The sequence below is a fragment of the Chelonia mydas genome, chromosome 8 (assembly GCF_015237465.2).
Source record: "Chelonia mydas isolate rCheMyd1 chromosome 8, rCheMyd1.pri.v2, whole genome shotgun sequence".
NCBI classification, from domain to species: domain Eukaryota; kingdom Metazoa; phylum Chordata; order Testudines; family Cheloniidae; genus Chelonia; species Chelonia mydas.
Window position 1 is genome coordinate 18046147 of NC_057854.1, and position 21218 is coordinate 18067364.

The 21218-nt window shown below is 44.0% G+C and overlaps 1 long non-coding RNA gene across 1 annotated transcript; it reads right to left on the reverse strand.

Moving 5' to 3' along the window:
* Positions 1 to 5991: 5991 nt before the first annotated feature.
* Positions 5992 to 19404, reverse strand: LOC122461392. Its single transcript, XR_006283252.1, has 3 exons — positions 19248 to 19404; positions 8189 to 8285; positions 5992 to 6966 (listed from the first exon to the last, which is right to left on the reverse strand). It is a non-coding gene; the product is annotated as an uncharacterized LOC122461392 (long non-coding RNA).
* Between the last annotated feature and the right edge of the window lie 1814 nt (positions 19405 to 21218).

The window sequence follows — 21218 nt, forward strand, 5'->3', positions numbered from 1 at the left end:
TAATATCAGTGTTTATTATTAAGCATTTGTTTTCGATATTTGTCTATTTAAATGTTCACAGTTGTGGGAGATTATGGTATGTGGGACTCAGACAATAATTATTTAACGACAGTAGATGGTGAGATCCAAACAGTTAAAGCTTTATAACGGTTAAAAACACAAATTATCAGTATCACGTCAGAATATATGAAGTAAATATCCTTAAATCAAATGAATACATTCTCAAGCAGCATTTTTCATACTGTGCCTATCTGTAAATTTCAGTTGCTATCGATGGAAATATTTTTTCGTCAGTTTGTGCGTGTACGGTGCAACCGACGTTATCATTCCAAGTTTACATAAAAGCATTGTTGGACCAGAACCAAGTCCAGCATTTTCATTCTCTGCCTTTTCTAAGCAAGTGGGGAATTGAACGCAGGTCTCTCTGGTAAAAAAAAAAAAAAAAAAAAAAAAGCTAGTGTCCTAACCACTGGACTATCTGTGACAGTCCCACAATGTCCTGGACACACCCTGTGGAATGAAATTAAACCTTATTCAACTAATTTTACATATTTTGAGAGTTCATTGTATTGAAAATGCAAATGTTTATGTACTATTGTGGGATTATATGGAACTTCTTTTGGAGGAAGGACACAGTGAATGCAATCTCTAGACGACATTAGGAACTTCAAAGGAGTATTGGGGACAAATACGTGTGAAGTGGATTTCCTAGCCAGTATTTGGAGAGTGAGGAAAATGCAAATGTCCACCTTGAATCCATCCATTTGAAGCTGCACTTTGAGCAGAGACCCACTGTGTTGGCTGATTCCTTATATACAGAACGAAAGAACCAAACTGGATAAATGAGTGATTCACAGAGTCATGAGTGGTTCTTGGTCTGAGCAAAGAGTGCGGTGATCTTGAAACCACATGGCAACCCCATGTTGGGTTTTGAAGGTCTGCTCCTGCTAGAGCCTATGGCAGAGTTGGTGTGATCTCTGAAAAGCTTATTACCCTGCATGGAGGTTCTTTTTATTGTTTTTAATATGTTTTCTCTGTAGTGCTTTTGCCTTAAGTATAAAATGTGCTTGCTTAAAAAGAGCTGTGACGTTCCTTATAACTGGCGCAATTACACAGTGCACCATCTCTGAGGAGAGAAGCAAAGCAGACCTGCTTAGGCAGCCTGTCCTTTGCTGGGAAATAATACAGTGATGGAAGGGAACTATTCAGCCGGAAAACACCCCATCGGAATAGAGAGAGACGTGAGTCTCCATCCAAGAGAGACAATTGCTAGGGAGCTGAAAGCCTGAGAGTGGGTGCCCTTGCTGGGCCACGGAGGGGAGATACAGGTGCAGTTGCTCTGAACTGTGACATCATCATGTCTCCCTCTTATGCCTTGGTCACCCTCCCTAAAGTGATGTTTAAGGCTACCACCCTCTCTTCCTTCACATCCCTTCTCAAGATCACCTTGTTCGGCTGGCTACAAGAAATCAGCCAAAGCTTTACGGCCAGCCAACTTAGCCCCCAATAGTTGGGGAAAGGTTATTATTAATTTTATTTTGGCTTTTGTGGTACTAGAGATGATTCAGTGCTTAAGGGGATTGTCAGAGATCTGCTTTATTTGGCATCCAGTTCCAACTGTTGTGCATAACAAGAGCTTCACAGCACCCTGCCCATACTCTCTGTCTGGGAGGCTTAGCCCTTAAAGGCACAGTTCCCAGTACTACAGTACCAGCTGAGACCAGGGCCCAACTGGACTATACTCTGTGCAAATGCACAATAAGAGACAGTCCCTGCCTTGAAGAGCTTGCAATCTAAACAGATAAAGGGTAGGAGGATAAAACAGAAACACCCAGAGGTGCAATGTTTTGCCCAGCATCACACAGCAAGTCTGTGGCAGAACAGGGAATAGAATCCAAGTGTCCTGATCACTGAATCAGTTTATTTATATCATTACAAAAGTAAACGGAATGGATCTGTGTCTACTACAAGTGTTCATATTTTTGGTATTGCCCTCTCCTCCACCCATCATCTTAGTGGCCCAGTCTTGCAATGAGATCCATGGAGGTGGAATCCTGCACAGCCCCACTGACTTAATTGGGAGTCTTCAAGGATGTAAGGTTCTGCCCACCAATGCTCATGGAAAGATTGTGGTTTTGGATGGTAAGCTCTTTGGTGGCAGGGATTCATGTTGACTTCTGTATTTGTACAGCATGAAGCACAACTGGGACTGGTCTTGACTGGGGCCTCTGGATGCCAGTGTAATGTGAATATTGACTCTGAATAGTTTAAATTAGGGATTTACAATCTTATTTTACCAAATTGCAAACCCACTCAAACATGGTGGGTTCAAAAGTTCAACCTGAATTCAAACATCCTTGGGTTTTGCATTGTACTTAGGAGGAACTGTAAGAAATGCAGCAGAGAGGAAAAGGGAGAGAAATAATTCTGTGACAACTGAGGATTAAAACCGGGTGAGGGAATGAAGACCAAATACACAGTGTGAAACAGGAGCCGATACATACTAATGAAAAACTAAATATAGTTTCTGTACTTGATATACAGGGCAACGACTTGTGCCAGCCAAGGTTTTGGGGGCTGCTTATACTTCTAACACATTGCAGAAGCGTCCCTCTAACTAGAGAAATGTAGGGAAAGAAATATCCATGAAAAACAAACGTGGCTTTAAATGATCATGGTAATGAAAGGTTCACAAACTCAGTTTTGCACATCTCCAAATTTGCTAGGAAAACGAAGCCACAAATCTCACCAGGTTCACCCATCCCTAAAGTTAGCATTGGGGGAAGACCGAACTGAATTTTGCAGAAGGCTGGAATCCTGTCTTGGGGAAGTAAATTGTGCTGGCTTTGCAGCAATATGTACACACATGCACACAAAACTAACTTTGTAACAAAGTGATGCAGGCTGCAAGAGCTGTGTCAGTGAATGGAAGCAATCCTGACATGGCAGCTCTGTGAAAGGTGCTAATTATACTGATCTGGGTACTATGCTGTGCGGTCCTTTGCTCAGAGGAAGGATGTGATGCAGGCATAAGGAACGGCACTACAGAGGAAATGGGAGAGCAGAAGCACCTAGACACATCAATAATTCATAAAATGCCAGCAGCAACAAAGGGAAAGAGGGACCAGAACTAGGAGAACAGAATACCATAAAGCTTTTTAATGGTCTTGTTCTATTAATGTCAGATTGTGACCGTTTTTCAAGTAGGTGGAAGTTTTCCAAAACTCCCACAGAATTCAGTGACAATAGCTAAATAGTGCTCGCTTTAGCTAAGGCGTTTGGTCTCAGAAGCAGAGTATTATCAGTGTTACTGGGTGTTTGATGCTATTTAAAGGCGCTTGTAATTTTTCAGGAGGTTTTAAAGGAAGGCCTGGAATGGTCTGTATACCATAAGTCTTGTAAAGGAGCTGCTGTATAATAATAATATTGTAGAATCATACTGGAAAGGCTTCTGGTATCTTGTGTTAATGTATTATTAGTTTATTGATTGTCCACATGTTTCCTTTGCCTATATCCAACCCACACCCCATCCGTCTCTATTAAGGATTAGCCAACTATCACCTATCTGTGAGCATCCCGCTCCCACCAGGGCTTTGATCCAGTTGTTAGTTCTGGTGCAGTGCACAACAGGGTCTGCAAGGTTGAGTGGAGGCATCATACGGCCGCAAGCAAGTTCAACCCTAGGCACAGTCCTCTACGCTGAGAAGGCGTGTCAAGCTCCTTGTACATCTGCTCCCTTCCTTCCACCAGTTTCAGGATAAGGGGTAGGTTTGTCTGAGCAGATGTGGGTTTAAGTGAGATCCCAGCATTCAGTGAGGTGCTTAGCTGCACGCTCGCCTCTTTGGCTCTAGTCCTGCTATCACGCAGCAGTAGCTGGGTGGCCTTACAGCTCCACTCACAATGGGGCAGGATCAGGTCCCCTGCTTGCCCTGTCCTTGCTTACCACTTTTTGTGTTAACTCATGAATATGCCACACCTGCGCTGAGCAGGATCAAATCCCTAATGCTGCTTCTTCCCCTAGTTAGAAGAAGATCATGATGTACTTGGGCAGAACTCCACTTCTTCTGGGAGATGATTTGTGAGGCTCATAGATCACGCTGTTAGGAAGCTTTTCCTGATACTCAACCTAAAATTTCCTTTGCTTAATTTCATCTCCTACTCATAGTTGACACCTTCATATCCTCATAATTGTAGCTAATAGTTGGCTCATAATTATACCCCCTCTTTTTGCTCTCCCTCTTTGGTATTTACACCAGATTGGCCCTGCAAAAAATGACTTGGGGACAAATCCTGTTTGCCTTATTCATGTGTGCAGTTCACATTAATTTGAGTGGGACCACTTATGTACGTAAAGCAAGTAGAGTTTGGCTTTGAGTGTTGAGCAGGGAGGTACAGTATATGGGAGCCAATGGAGAGGACACCAACACCATATGATATACCTACTCCTTTCCCGGGGAGCTGCTCCATGAAAGCTCAATGCCCATGTGTCTGCCAAGTCACATAGAAATGCGTTGGGGAACTTGTGCACTTATCTGGGTGTCTCTGCTCTTCTTGTGTTCAGGACATCTCAACCAATTTAATCAGTAAGTGGATCCTTGGATGAGCATATTGGCCTTTTTGCACTCAGATGAATAAAATAAGAGGGCTAGATATTTAATAGCCCATTGTGGTACAGGGTCTGGCCTCAGTGTTTGTAGGTATTTAGCTATGGATTTCATTCAGCAGGCATCACTTTCAAAACAAGGGACTGTTTCATTACTGCAGTCTGGCAAGCCAAGAAAATACTTTCCCACCAGGTGGTTCATGCTGGCATTGTACAATGAACTGAAAAGTTCTAAATGAAGGCTGGTACTTTTTTTTGTATACGTGATCTATGACATTTTTAAGTGGTACATCAGGTGGTTTGTGGTCCAGTTCTGAGGTGGAGCCAAAGAGGAAACAGCGGAAAGACGAAAAGGGTGTCCTGATTCTACCTTTCTGCAGGCTAGGAGTAAAGCCCACTGATTTCAATGGGAGTGATCCATATCTAGAAGTAAAGTAAAGGGCACACCACCTACTCCTCAGCTAAACAGAGGGAGACTACCCACACATCCTTGGTCAGTGTGGTGAGGAGAGCTCCCCCTTTTATTTCAGTCAGAGAAAAGGCCCTGAGTAAAGAGGAAAAGCAGGACAGAACGAGAAATGGGAGAGAGCTGGCAGGAGCTTGAGACTAAAAAGCAGAGAGAAAAAGAGATACATAAAGGAACATGCTCCCCTGACGGAAAGGAGAAACAAGTAGCTCTCAGTGGAAGAGAAGGTATGTGTGAGAGAGAACAAGTGAATCCTGGAAGCAGAGAGGAAGAGATGCTGAAAAAAGGGGACCCAGGTAGCTGTACTTTGCCAACCCTGAGAGAGGTGGCCTTAAAGGAGACAGCTAAGTTTATAGACTAAGAACAAACTGTTTTGTTATTGCAGGGAAATTTATATGGCTGGATTGCTGGGATTTTATAAAAGAGCATTGAAGCATCTAAAGTCCATGCATACAAGGAACAGCCTGGATTTTTGTCATATAATTATAGGAATATAAGGTAGACCAGACCTTGGAGCTTCCAGCCCTGGGAGTGCTCCTTCAATACATCCTGTTGTGTGACAACTGAATTGATAGTATGAGGACTCATGTTATTAAAAGTTTAACAATATTCAGAACCATCTGTTTTCCACATACACTCCCAGCACTTGCAATTTGCCACAACTGTCATTTAAAGCAGTCTCAGTCCTGCAGAACAATAGAAGGACAAAAGAAAAGTATGAATACTACATGATGGCTGATCTCTGTTATGACATTTATATCCACTGGTGAGGAGGAATGGCGTGAAGATGTCTGTCAGACCAAACCTTAGCCAACATGTATTCCACATACTGGGGCAGAGTCTCAGTATGATGGGTGCGCACATCTCCTGACAGGATTCAGCAGGTTAGGTGCATTCACAGAGAGAATTACGGACCCCAGCGTATAGAAATACAAAGTATATATTTATGAGTAGAGCAAACAAACTCTATGTGCAGTGGAAGTGGCATATAGTGAGCTCAGAAATCATGGAATTTCTTTCAGAGAACCAGTCCCAAATTGTCTTGGTGCATTTCAGAAATGGACCTGTAGCCGTGTATTCATGCCCCAGCCTCTGTTGCAGCGGGTGATCGAGGCACTGACACGGTCACTGTCTACCCAACTCTTTCAGACCTCACCACGATAAGGCACAGTGGTCAGATTCAACACAGCTACTCTTGGGGTCAGGACTGTGAGGCCCAATGGCCAGAGCCAAAAAAGTGGGCAGCCACCCGGGCTGGGTGGCAGGAGGGTTGGTAGTGGGACCCAGCCCCTCCCTCTCCACCACATTCTGGTCCAGGGTCCTGTCAGTGGTGAGTGTGGTCACTACCCAGTCAGCAGGGATCCTACTGCAACATGCTGACTGTCTTCGGGTGAGTGGTACCACTCACTGCGTCCCCCTGGGCCACTTCCTACCGTGAGTCCTGAAGCCGGGGTCCGTTCGTCGTCAGGATTTCCGAGCTCCTTTGTACGGGTAGCTGGTTGGGACTCCGACTCCCGTCAACTGGCTTTGGGCAGCTGGTCTCCAATCTAGGCCTCAGGCTCTCTGGTTCCTGCAATCGGGGGCTGAAGCGGCTCCCGTGCTGGAGCCTCCACCAAGCGTCCTTGCTCCCCAGCAGTCAGCCAAGAATGAGCTGGGCTTCTCTGCTCTATACTAGTGCAGCATTTGGAGCATGCCCCTTCTGGTCTAAGGGGCAGGACTTCCACCACCCATAGTGTGGAATTAACTCTTTCCTGTCTAGTGCGGGGTATGCACGTCCCATCAAAGGGCCCTATCCCAAATCTGTTAGGGAGTTCACAACCAGAGTGGAAACAGGATGGCTCAGGCCCTTCATGTGCTGGTTGCAATGTCAAGGAACCTCTTCAATAGGGTGAGGTGTCTTTGGGGGAGAAAAATGACAATTATGAAAAGTTTCTTCTAAGTAATGTGCAGATGGTATTTTCTTCAGATATGTCTAATAGTGTAGTGCTTTACAAACACTAATTCATTAACCCTCACTATAGCTCTGCTAAACATTATTATGATGGTTTAACAGAAAGATTTCCCCATAATGTCATCTCAGCATCCATTAAGGTGCATGCCACATCAGAACGAGATGGACCTGCGTCAAAATGCCACACACACCCATGCTGATCACCAAACTATGTAAGACCCTGATGCAAGTACCCTCAAATGTTGATAGGGGCAGTACCTGGAACCCAGATCAGATTCTGTGACTGGTCCCTAGCTCTATAATGGGTCAAACCAAACCACTGGTCTCAGAATCTCATGTGTGGGAAAACGGCAGGTGAAGGGGAGAGCACACTCCAACCTAGCACCAACACCAGCAGATTAAAGGCACTAATACAAGAGGGGAATTTTACCTTGTCTTGTATTAGGCTGTCTCCCTGCAACCTACCTGGAAGCAGCAGCTGCCTCACCTGTCATGGCTAAACTGCTCCCACGACGTACTCCCAATCAGGAAATGAGGACAGGGACTCATTTATAATTTCTATACTACACTAACAATTTCCAAATACAAAATGCAAATCTTGACTTTGACATTGTTTTTAAAGATCTTTAATAAAAATCTAGTGGGAGCGAAATGTCAAAAATGTGATGATCCCCAAACGACTTTCCTGCAATTATTGCACTTGAGCCCATATGCCTGGTTCTTGGTGCAGCAGGGGAGAAAAAGATGTAGGATGCTTTATTTTCAACGGATATTAAGTATCAGTCCTCACGAGACTCTGAGGTAGACAAGTGTGGTTATTCCATTTTAGAGATGGGGGAATAGGAAGTAAGGATGGTTAAGTGGGTTGCCCAAGATCATACAGTGTTAGAGAGACAATTATTACCTAGCAATTCCTGGCCCCAAGGGCTCTGTCCAGACTAATCCCTGTATAGGATTGCATAGGGATTTGTTCAGTCACCATAGAGTTTTTCCTCCATTTTGATACTATAATCATCATCATAAAATGCAATTAGCTAGAGTCAGACTGTTCAGCATTAAACTAATTATTGTCCTATGTAAATAAAATACAAAAAAATCTATTCCCCAAACACTGAACTGGATCCATTCTTAAGAACTACAATCCAAGGCCCTCCTCTGCTTATCTTACCATTTATAGCAAGTGTGTAGTGAATGTTCCACTGGAAACGTCTCTGAGAACACCCACGAATCACCTCAGCATGGCAAAGATTGGCATGTAATGCAGTCTAATGCACAAAAAGAAAAGACACATTTTATTAGGAGGTAATTCCAAGACAAAAACTGACCGTGGTGCACAGATGGCCCAAATTCCTCTCCCCCCACCACCCTCAAATTTCAGCTAATGAAGTTTAGAGTAAATGAAAAGTCTTGGTTGCAAACTGTTATGGTCAAATTTTGTGTGTGTGTGCGCGCGTGCACATTTCCTCCTCTGCTCCTATAGGCATCTGCAGGTGCAGCTGTTTGCATATGTAAGCACCTATATTTGCACACACCAGTCAGGTGTTGGCCCCTCCCAGATCTGTGAACAAACTTGTGTTAATTTAATGTTAACATTAAGGTTTGGTTTAACTTAACCCACTGTCATCTGCAGACCACAGTACCTTGGAGTGGTCTTTTATCCCCCTCCTCCCTTCAAAACCCCCCCAAAATGAAGGCACTCATTTACACAGAAGTCAACAAAATGCCAGAGTGCAGAGTTAGAAAAGTAAATACTTCATTTACCCTTCCTAAGCCAGAAGCTCCCTCCCTCAGCCCTTGTGTTCAGATGCCAGCTGAACATTGCCACAGTCCGAAATAAGACCTGTGGGTCTCCCATGGCAGATGCTGCCACTGCTATAGCCTAAAGACCCTGCAGCCAGCCCAGGGCAAAATTTTTAATTGAACATCAAACTTCAACTTTAAATCTGAAAAAATTTAAAAAAACAAAAGACAAGATGTTAATGTCTCTGAACCTCTTTAAATGAACTTCTAACTGCAGCTAATGTGAACCACACAGTACTGGGGAAAGGTTTGTGATTAGCAACTACACAGAAGGCCTTTGCCCTCTAGGGTTGTGCATGGAGTCCAGTACAAGACAATCAATGGCAAAGGAGCCTAAAGAGGCTTTCTTCTTTAACCAGGAAATAAACCAATGTGGCAAATAACAACTAATGCTACAAGATTACAAATAGAAGGGGAGGTCCAAGTGATTCTGATCCAGATAGCTTTAAGAACCTGACTAGATTCAAGAGACAATGTCAAAAAAATTCAAATTTTATCTATCTTACCAACTGTCTGCCTGCAAAGTCTGTGTCATTTCTCTTGATTTTTTTTTAGCCCCCAAAACAAATGCTTCTCTAGTAAAATAAAAACAGCATCAGCAGCCCTGTGTAGAGTGTATCACTGAGGAGCAACAATACAATAACAGATCTATGGGAATGTTTTGTCTGATGGAAAAAAGAAAAAAATAAGGAAGTAGCTGTTTCCTGCTCCCAAGGAGTTAGAATGAGCAGGGAGGAGGGGAAGAGGATTTTTGTAAAGTTATGGAGGATTCTCTGTAGACAGCAGATTGGCCCAAAAGACACCAGATTCTGCCCTATCTGATGAGGAAACCTTTCAGGGTTTTGCTTTGTGTTTTTTCCTAAGAAGATCCGTTCACTTAAACGAACATTTACATTTATTTAAATTTTCATTCTTTGAAGACTTGTTTTCCTATGCCCCCCCATTTAGTTTCACTCGCCTGGAGGCAGAATTGGCATCTGTCCCATTTTCCAAGGAGTAGTCCCATTTTTGGTAGGGTTTCCACATTCTACAGGGCAATAGAGATGTGCAACCCAAAGAATACATTTCCAGAATCACGCAGATAGTGGCCCCAAGGTTTTTTCTGACAATGGTACAAGGGTGTCTATGGAATCTGGTCCATGGTATAGAACAGCTGGCAGCAGAGGCAGCACAAAAGTAGGGCAGTTTCCTATTCTCATTCCTGCAGAACAGTGGGGACCAGCACCCTCTATCCTATCTTACCCCAAAGAAGATATTCTGGGGTTAGGGACAGAAGCCTGGCCAGGTGGCCCCACCAAGTTCTCAAGATGGGGGACCAATCATCCAGCACCCTCAGGAGATCCAAAGAAGAGGTGACATCGAGCCCTGAAAACAATGAACCTCAGTGCTAAGAGGGAGTGTTTCAGGGTACTGAACATGCTTCTAAGAAAACATTCAAAGGCAATGAGCAGGCTGGGGGGCTGTGAGAAGGCAGGGGGATATTGGAGGAGAGCCTAGAGTGAGCCCCATGCGGAAAGAGTCTGATATTTGGATTCAAGTCTCCAAATATTTTGACCCTAGATGTGATCTTCATCTGAATTTAGATATCCACGTACAAGCAGTAAAAGAGTGCTCAAAATACATTTGCAGCTGACACGTTACTTAAACAATGCTACCCCTCTGAAATGTTACTTAACTTCACATCCAGATTTGTGGGAATGCCTCAAGCCCCCACCTCTGTGACTCTTTGTTTGTATTAGAGTCAGTTTGCTGTCTGTGTTTGTTTCCGTTTTGTGTTTTCATGCCATGAGTCTCGCAAACTAGTTAACTGGCAGAGTGTTCGTGGAAAATGCAAGTTTTATATTAATACATATATATGAATGCGGACAATATCTTCAGAAAGTGAATTTTAAACTCCTTAAATTGCACTGTTTTCCAAAAGTCACATTCCTCCAATCAGGGAGCTTAAACAATACTGATTAAAATGGTCTGAATTTAGAATACTCACAATGAACGGCTCTTGAATGATCTACAGACCAAGAATTATTGGCTGATATTACTCAGCAAATAAAATTGCAGAGCAAATATATTGAAGACAATTGTAAACTGCACATGGACAACAGAAAAAAAAGGCAAAATTTGACAGAGAAATTATTCACTATGAATTATGTGTGTTTGGCTGTGGTCACAACACAAAACATTACGCTGCAAGACTTTAATCCTGTATCAAAAAGGAGGCAGCCCCTGAGCAAACGGTCCCTGCAGGGAGATAAGCCATGTGAAAGAGTTGTTTGGAAATGGTGAAAGGACCTCCTCCTGGAAAAGGGCCAGTTCTTCCCTGAACATAAAATATAAAAGAAACCAGGCCTTGCAGATGCCACTATCTGCCAGTCTGTAATTAATAAATTATTGAGACAATCCTGAAACAAGTAGATGAATAAGGGGATGAAAGATCCTATAGGAAGACAGACATCCCCACTGTTTGGGGAGGATTTAAACTGTCATGTCCAAAAATTGTTTTAATCTCCTGCCATCAGATAGTGCTGAGCACTTCAGAGGTGGAACAGGCAGTTGTGATTGAAGACAATTAGGGGCAGGGACTCGTGTCCTTTTTCATCTCCTCTTCCTCTGGAGTTCAGGAGACAGATATATTTCATCTTGCTGCTAGGGCACAGTCAGAAAGGAGTAGTTTGAACTCCTTCCTGCTGCTCCTTGGAGGAACAAAGGAGACACTTCTGAATCCACTCCTCTCTGGAGACCTATCACCACCCGCCCGTCACCCTCTGTAAACATGGCTGCCTTGAAAGGAGACAGTGCCTGGGATCTGGGGACTGCCTTTGAATGGGAGAGACTGGGGGGGACAGAGTGGATCACTCACTCAGCTCAGAAGACCAGCAGGCACCCTCTGAACTGTCAAAACTCTTGTAGCACTAGTGGTTTTCAGCAAAATGCATGAATAAAAATTAGATAAACTGAACAGGAAAATCAAAGTTAAAATATCTAAGAATCTTTTTATCAGAGTTCCATCAAAAGCTCCCTCAGTAATTCTGATTATTTTTATTATTTAAGAAAGGCTACTTTTTTTTTTTCCAGGGGAAGAGAGAGCCTGGTAAAAATAAGATCATAGAATCAAAGCAGTTAGAGATGGAAAGGTTTATTAGATCAGCAAGTCTACCCCTGCAAGGAGAGATCATTTGAGGCCTCAGATATGGATTCAGAGCTTTCTGAGTCTTTAACTGAAGAGGTGAGAGTGTTGTATCTTTAACAAAGACAGCTTTTCTCCCCACTGCTTCTCGGGTATTTTAATTGTATGTGTGTTAAATGAAACATAGTTTTAAACAGTCTGAAAAAATGGTTTCCTTCAACAGATAATCACATTTCACTTGTATGGTATCTCTGATATCATAATCCTACCAGTTCTCCAGTCATCTATAGAGTTTTCTAGGGAAACTAGAGTCCTGAAGGCCTGAATTTCTAATTTTTTAAAAAAAGGTAGGAAACAGCTGTTTTGGTTTTGAAAGAAGAAAAACTTCCATAGAGAAGCAAAAAGGGGGCACAAAACATACTTGTTTTTTTTCCTTTGCAAGGCAACTTTAACTGATTCTACACTTGATCTTGGCCAGTCCTAAATTCCACTAATTCCTAAGGAAGTAGCTACATTATTTTTTCTACGTCTTAACTTAGCAGTGGAAGAACTTCACAATATCTGGGGTACATATTTTATTGAGATAGGTTTCAGAGCCAAAAACTGTAATATACACTCCAAAGCTTTATTTAAATAATATTACTCTTTGGAGTCTGCTGGACTGGGTCTTAAAATGTCACATTCATATTCTCTCTTCCTCTCTTTCATGACCAGGACTTCCTGTTTCTTTAAGTTCAAGAAACATCACCGGCCTGATTCTGCATTGCCTGCACGCTTGTGTAGTAATTGACTTGAATGCAAAGTGGGTGTAAAATGATATTAAAGGTTGTAGGGCAATGAGAATCAGGCTCTGTGATAACAGCTTTTTTTCTAAGTAAGTTAGCATATCTGCTTCCAGATCCAGGCAGAGACTGGAATAGCAGAGAAGCAGAAAAAGAAAGAAAGTCCCTTTAAAATCAAAAGCTTCAGTCAATTTTTTTCCACTCTCCAGACGGTTCAGTACAGATGAAAGATCAGGCTGGCTCTTATTGAATCTGACTGGTTTATCCAGCCCTACCTTTTCTGGGGTAAATCTGGTGAATTTTTGGAGGTGACTGGTGTGCTGGGGATGCCTGGTCTACACTACAGACTTAGGTTGTTGCAAGGCAGCTTCCATCGACCTAACTATGGAAGTGTCTACATTTAAATTTCACTCCCGCCGACATAACTGCCCCTCTATGCCGACTTAATAACTCCACCTCCATGAGCAACATAGAGTTAGGATCGATGTAATTAGGTCAACACACTGTCAGTGTAGACAGTGCATTGCTAATGTTGGCTGTTACTGGCTTTCAGGAACCATCCCACAATGTTCCACCCTGACAGTACAATCGACACAAGCATTCCTGGTGAGGATGCGCACTGTCGACAGAAGGAGCAAAGTGTAGATATGCACGAGTGATGTAATTACAGCAGCGGTTGTATGCTGACATAAGTTAGGTTGACTTAATTTTGTAAGTAGAGACATGGCCTAAGCATGAGCATAGCACAGGCATGTGCAGGCCAGGGCTGTCTCTGCCCAGAGACAACCTGTACCTGCTGATGGGCCAGGCGCAAAATGAAGGCAGCATCTTCAGCAGATGTTACTGAGCACGCTCAGTCCATGTGAGCATACTCAGTACAAACCAAGAAACAACTTGGAGGTGTGGGGGGGCACATGTGCCGCCTCTGCAATAGGATCCTGACTGGCAGTAAAAGTCCTGCATTTTAGAACTGGGTCTCTTCTGTGCAGAGACTGTCAGTTGTGTTCGAGGGCTTATGGTGCTGTAGCTGGGCACCCGACTGACAGATGTGTGGGTGAGGACTGGGGAGGAGGGATGCTGGGATGGGGTCTAGTGTTGGCAGCATGGTAGGTCCTTTGTTTGTGGGAGGGGCATCTCTGCCCTCCTTGTAGACACAGTGGTCTGTCATGGAAGCTGCGCTGGCAGCACAGCCCTTTGGGCCTTGTCTAGACTAGGAAAAATGTATGTTTTGCAATCAAGTTAATTCCACTGAGCTAGCTCCACTGGATAGAAGACTTCACTTAACACTGTTTCATACCGTTAGTGTGATTTTAGCAGGCCAGCCGAGAGGAGTTTAACTGTGTCTACATTGGGGATAACCTAGGTTTTCAATCCAGTCAAGCTAGCAGTTAGCTTATTAGAATTCACTCTAATGGAAAAAAAGCATCTTATGTCCTAGTTTACACAAGACATTGGAAGGGCAATTTCCCCACTCCACAGCTGTAGGTGAAGGAAGGAGGGGAAGGCTGGCAAGCTGCAGGTAAGAGGGTTAGAGGCAGGCACAGCAGAGACAAGGAGAGACTGCAACAGTAAGAGAGCAAGTTGCTAATTCCACCCCCTGTTCTCACTGGGTCCCTGTGACTGGCATTTACCTTTTTTTTTTTTTTTTTTTTGGTTTCTCAGTCTATGAGGGATGACACAGTGGGGGCCCCCTGCTGCAGTGACATGCCAGTTGAGAAGTTCTGTTCTTGTCCATATCCTCAAATTAACCTGTAGGAATGTGATGATTTGTAATTGCTTGGCGCACAAATCTGGGAATGTTTCTGGATTCACATTGGTACAAATCTGACTGCTGTACAAAGTTTAAACCGGAGCTAGACACTTACAAGGGCTGCCTGTCATCAGGTAGTGGCTTTTTAGGTATGGCTTACGGTAGCTCCTGCAGCTGCCAACCACTGGCCAGAATCCCTCACTGATTTCCACAACTACTTTCCCCTCTGCAGTGACTGGAGACTCTCAGGAATCCAAAGTGGTTGGAGGGTAGTGAGCAAGGGGGTGAATGGCACCAAGAGGGAATGTAGGGTGAAAGGCTGGTGGTCAGAAGTGAGTTCTGTCATAGGTGGGAACAAGGAAGGGAGAGGGAAGATTTCTACACATAATTCATTTATGTGGAGAAGTCTTCTTTTCCCCACTCCCCCCAGCATTATGGAGTCCTCTTCAATGCCTTGAGATTCCTCACCTTTCTTTACTAGAGATAGAAGATGCGGGGATGGGTGTCTCCAAAATCTGGATCTGTACTTGGTATCAGATTAATACAGATCTGACAAATCCATCCAAATTAGATTTGTCACACACTTTTTAACATAATTCATAGTATCTACTCTCTGCTGGGGGTGGTGGGGGGAATCACTTTTTGGTGAAAAGTTTGGTAGAAGAGTTCCCAAATTCTGGGAATATTAAGGAGCTTTGCTCTTGTCTGTTGTGAAGCTGGTTCAACTGATTTAAATGTCTTCTTTATAAGAAAGAAAGAAAGATTTGCCTCTGAACTCATAAGGTTTTAACTTGATAGTATTTCAAATGTCCAAAATTTTATTCTACCAACCAGACGTGCTCCAGAAAAATGTGATTTACTGTGAAATGAAGAATCTGAGAGAACCTTTAATAATGTCACAGCAGTTGGCCCAGATATCATGCTAATAAATTGTTTGTGTAACTGTTTTTGGATGATGAGGTTGACAAGCCAACATGAGGCTAAAAGAGGAAATCTGCCAAGTCAACATGGTATGCCTCAGGCTCAGCCTGCCTCTAGTTGCTGCAGAAGGCAGCATGCAATGCACCAATTCCCAAAACACACTGCTTCAGTCACAAGGTACAATCCACTGACCTGGTGGCAGCCAGAAAGCCAACTGGGCCCTTTGCATCCTCAGGCAATCCTGATGGCCGTGTCCCATGAGGCACCTGCTCTTTGCACAACTTGCTCAGAATGCCTGTGCCTTGCAAAGGACAACAAATCCACTTCCTTCCAGAGCAGACATTGAAACTGGGAGAAGGATAACATTTGAACTGCACTGCCAAAACCATAGGCTACTGCACTACAATAGGTAAGTGGGTAAGGCAAGCCATCAGGACTCTGGGGTTCTTATCCCAACCCTGCCACTGACTTCCTGTGTGACCTCAGTCAAGTCACTTTATGAGAGAACAATAGATAATGCACACATGGCTGATACACATCCTTCTTTCCCTCTCTGAACTGAGTCTACAACCACTGAAGCTTGTCACAGTGTGACTGTAGCATGGAAATGGAGGGCTGTAAATTTGCTTAGTTCAGTGAACAAAAATCAGTCTGGAATTGTTCTTTTTGTTTATTATGCATATTGCGCTGCAATATGCTAGGCATTGTACTAACACAGAGAAAGACAGTCCTGCACTTACATTCCAAGTAGACAGGACTGGCAAACAATAAACTTACACAAGCAAAAGGTTCAAGATGAGGTTAGGAACACATCTTTGTAAACTCCTTTTATTTCCTGTTGTCCCCTCCCCCCCGCCTCTTCCTCTCTCCAGATGACTCCACCAACATGCCCTGCCAGTGTTGCCCCATGGTTGTTTCTTCCAGTTGCCTACCCCACAGCATAGATAAAGATTTAAAATAGAAAATGCTCCTTCCCCCCACATCTTCAAAGAGATAAGTTGGAGCATTTTTCCTCTCCCATGGTCCCCAGAGGATGAGGTCAGAGTCCATCATGCATCAAAACCAGTATCTTTTTATTTAAACCCCCTTAACATGGAGATTGAATCCCCTTATAAGATCATTTGGCACCCATTCAAGTAATAATTCCAAAGTCCCCATCTGGATAAGGAGCCCTGATCTGAAATACCTTAGTAGGGTCTGAAGACTTGCTTTCTAGGCCTTTTGCTCCACCTCACTTTGGCTTCCTCTGACATGGCTCCTTCACCTTTCCATGCTGTTTTACCCCCATAGTTTGGTGTGTTTGGCTTTAGCCATTAAAATAATCTACCACTAAAGCATCTTCTGGCCATCAAGAAGTGAAGAGCAATCTACATCAGTTGCCCATGGAAAGACAAACGAGACAGAACAAACAAACCATGTCAACAACCAACCAGTATTGCAGACTTTCCCCACTCAAGTCCATGAGAAGCTGCAATGCTGTATTTCTGCCACCACATGGTGCTGTGTGAGGCTACATATCAGCAGAACTCCCAGGTTCATAGACTTGACTGCAGAATGGCAGCTTCCAACAAATATTACTGCCTTTTCTTTAGATGGAAACCCAGAACACAGGAACCATCCCCCTAAGTTAAGAGTGCAATGTCTCCCACCGCAACCCCGGCAACAACGGAGAAGCATCATGGATTCCGCCGTCTCTGCAGGTCAGAGTAGATAACACTGCTAGAGCAGCATTTAGGAGAATGCAAAGGCTGCAGACCCTGCCTAGGAGACATAAAGTTTGGGAATAGCAGGGAAGGCTTCTTGCCATCCTTCCTCCAGCGTTGTGCATCCACTCTGAAACTAGCTACACTCTGATGTATAGCGAAGGACAGCTATCACCTGCTTTCTGAGGCCACAGAACTTTTTGGAGTTTTTTGACCCACTTCTACTTGAAATGCCAGCTGGCGAAAGCATTTTTCTTTCTTTTTATATTTTCTTTAAAAGAACAACAACAACAACATGTAGCTGTAGAAGCAAATCAAAAGTTCTTCTTGATGCTCTGACAGGCTCACCCCAGAACGTGTGGAATATACTCCATTTCTGTGCAAACTCTTTGTAGATTCCCATCTGTGACTCTATGAATATTTGATGCCAATGGCCAGTATACATACCCATATTACTGATACTTTTGCCCAGGAGCTACAGCACAATTATCAGCTAGAAAAGTAAGTTAAAAAGAGCCCATTCATTAGCAACATCAAAGGGTCGGGGATATATATATATTTTTCCCAGCTAGCAGTTTTCTGAATTTACACTGTCAGACCCTTATCATCTTACATTCATGCCATTGCGGTAAGGCGACCATAATAGCTTGCTTTTAGAAACACTGTGAGCTGCCTTTATGCTGACAGTCACATACACAGCTATCTGAATGAAGTAAAACACACCATTAATCAGGAGTAAATAGCCAAGGCATCATATAATAAAAATAATAGAAGGAACTCCAGATAATACAATAAATAATACTTTGCCCTTGTATCACATATTTCAATAGAGGATCTCAAAGTGCTTTACAAACACTAATTAAGCCTCACGCAATCCCACTGGGAAATTAATTCAGTATTGCTTCTACGGCTGGGCAAATAGTGCAATCGCCTGCAAATGTTCACAAACAAGCAAAGTTTGAGCAAATTTGGAGGAATATTTATGAAAAGGAAATGTGTAATCGTGAATATTTGTGCCAGAATTGGTTTCAATCAGAAAAAAGAAAGTAAACCATGTGATCTATGTCCGATCAAAACAGCTCAAATATCAAGTATCAAATACTCTCATTGAACCTCTTTCTAGAAGGATGATTCTTTGCAAATACTAAGCAACAAATAATTCTGAGTGATGCACACACACTCTAGAAAATTGGGATCTCTTTTTAGACAATTAGCAAACAGAAAAGTGATTCTCTCACTCTAATTTCCTTTCCCATTCCACAGATGAAGAAACTGATGCAGAGACAGTTGAGAATAGTTTTACAAAGTTATACCATCAGTCAACGGCACAGCGGGGAACAGAACCCAGAAGTTTTGCTAGGACAGCATGAAAGACTCAGAAGCCATTGCCCACTCAAAATCAAGGTGAGTTTCTGTGTTTTTTCACCAATAGCAGCCCTGGTTTGGGAGAGAATCCAGACCAGGCTGCCAGCCACTGCCATTCTCACAGGCACCTCCACCTCTGTCCCCTTTCGCCCCTAATTCCATTTTATCTCGGGCACCATCATTCTGTGTTTAGTTAACCGTCTCAGGTTTCAACTGGGAGTTCAAGGGTGCCAGCTAGCTGTTCTCCACTCCATCATGATTTCCAAGGTGGAGCTGTTTGGGCCACTGCCCTATAATTCATACAGGGTCTTAAGGGAATCGAAGGGCAATGGAATAACCCACCTAATAGCCAAAGAGAAAAATACTTTTACTCCAAATTCCTAGCAATTGGCCCAACTGAGCTAGTGGTATAGATATCCGATAATCCCTACCAATCACAAAGAGAATTTCTTGAATACCTAGCTCAGGGGTGGGCAAACTTTTTGGGCCGAGGGCCGGGAAATTGTATGCAGGGCTGGGGCAGTGGGTTGGGGTGCAGGAGGGAGGGAGTATGGGGTGTGGGAGGGGGTGTGGTGTGCAGGAAAGGGCTCAGGGCAAGGGACTGGGTCAGAGGACGGCTGTAGGGTGTATGAGGGGGCTCAGGGCAAGGGTGCAAGAGGGGTGCAGATGGTGGGAGGGAGCTCAGGGCAGGGGTCTGGGGTGCAGGAGGGGTGCAAGGTGCAGGCAGGGAGTTGGGGGGTGGGGTGCAGGAGGGGTTCAGGCTCCGGCCCAGTGCCGCTTACCTAAAGTGGCTCCGGAGTGGCAGCGGCGCGCACCGAGGCCAGGACAGCCTCCCTGCCTGCCTGCCCTGGCCCCATTCCATGCCACTCCGGGAAGTGGCTGGACCACGTCCCTGCACAGCCCCTGGGGGAGGGGAGGGCACAGGGCTCCACGCGCTGCCCTTGCCACACCTCCAGGTACTTCCCCCGAAGCTCCCATTGGCCGCGGTTCCCCATTCCCGGCCAATGGGAGCTGTAGGGGGGGGGTGCCTGGAGGCAAGGGCAATGCACAGAGCCCTCTGCCCCCCTGCCCCCCCCCGGGCCCCAGGGACGTGGTGCCAGCTGCTTCTGAGGGCGGTGCAGGGCCTGTGGCACCACGGGAGGCAATCCCACAGGCTGGATCCAAAGCCCTGAGGGGCCGGATCTGGCCCGCGAGCCGTAGTTTGCCCACCCCTGACCTAGCCCTACCATGCAATAGAGCTTATAGGGTGTGCCTGCTATCACTGCAGCAGAGTGGGAAGGAGATAGCAGGTGCAACAGTTACCTTGTTCCAGTGCCATACTATAATGAAGGCATAGATTGCCCCCTTAAGAATGGATTGGAGAAGCAGTAACTCAGACCATATGATCCTTTCTTCCCCTACAAAGAAGCGGCCATCTAGCACCCCCTGAAGACTCAGCATATGGTATAAATGGTTATTGGGCCCCAAGAGGATGGCACAGAATAGGAGAGGCTCATCTCAAAGACAAAGTGTGCTGGAGTAGAAAAGAGAAAACACCGAGGAAGGGGGATTTCAAGGAGGTCTGCTCAAGAGCACCTGCAGGGTTTGGTCCAGCATTCCCTTGCAGGGTTTGTGCAACGCTAGTCCTGTTCCCTGCTTTACCACCAGATCTCACTCAATAAGGCTGTTGTTCCATTGAAAGAGTCTGGTGACATAAGAGCCTCTGCCTCAGGATGGAATTTTCAAAGCTACATTGTTGCATCTTTGTTATTAAATGTTTTCCTTTGAGAAGTTGTCAGTTTAATCCATAGTTGAGTAAAGTCCATTAATGATTGCCTACCATGGCAATACCAACATCCAGCTACCAACAAAACCAACGATAATACTGTATGTCAATCAGAACCAGACTTTGCATGTGATTTAGTCCATAATGATCTCATCCAGATTGTAGTGTAGATTTTAAACCAACTCAAAGTTCAGAGCTGTTTGGATGAGCTGGATTTGGGATCAGGCACCTCTTTAGTATACTGATTTTTGTTCTATGGGAATTTTAAGAGGGTATGTGTCATAAGAACATGATAACAGCTGATCTAGGGCATGTTTGTCAGTCAATACACACATACCTTGTACTTTCATATTTGTAATTAGTTTTCTAGCATCTGTGGTTGTCCAGAAAACCGTCTGAACCTCATGTGATGCCGTGCTGTCTGCCTGGGGGTATGGTAATAATGTAGGGACAGGCTGGAAAATATCTCTAATGGAAGGTCTTAATATTAATGGGCATCATGCCATGCACCTCACATGGGAATTGTGAGGCTTAATTAATTGAAAAGCTCTTTGGGAACTACAGATGAAGGGTGCCACATAAGTGAACCTATTTTTAAGAACATATTTATTATTCCTAACATGCCTATAATAAATAAATAAAATTAACCATAACCAGGAATCTGTGAAGTTTTGCTGCATCTGAATGGAGTGAAACTTGATAGTTTTTCACACAGCTGTTCAAGGGGATCTCCTAGTGACTGAAAGGAGAATTACAAAAAAGAGTTTCAGAGTAGCAGCCGTGTTAATCTGTATCCACAAAAAGAAAAGGAGTACTTGTGGCACCTTAGAGACTAACAAATTTATTTGAGCATAAGCTTTCATGAGCTACAGCTCACTTCATCGGATGCATTCAGTGGAAAATACAGTGGGGAGATTTATATACACAGAGAACTTGAAACAGTGCGTGTTACCATACACACTGTAACAAGAGTGATCAGGTAAGGTGA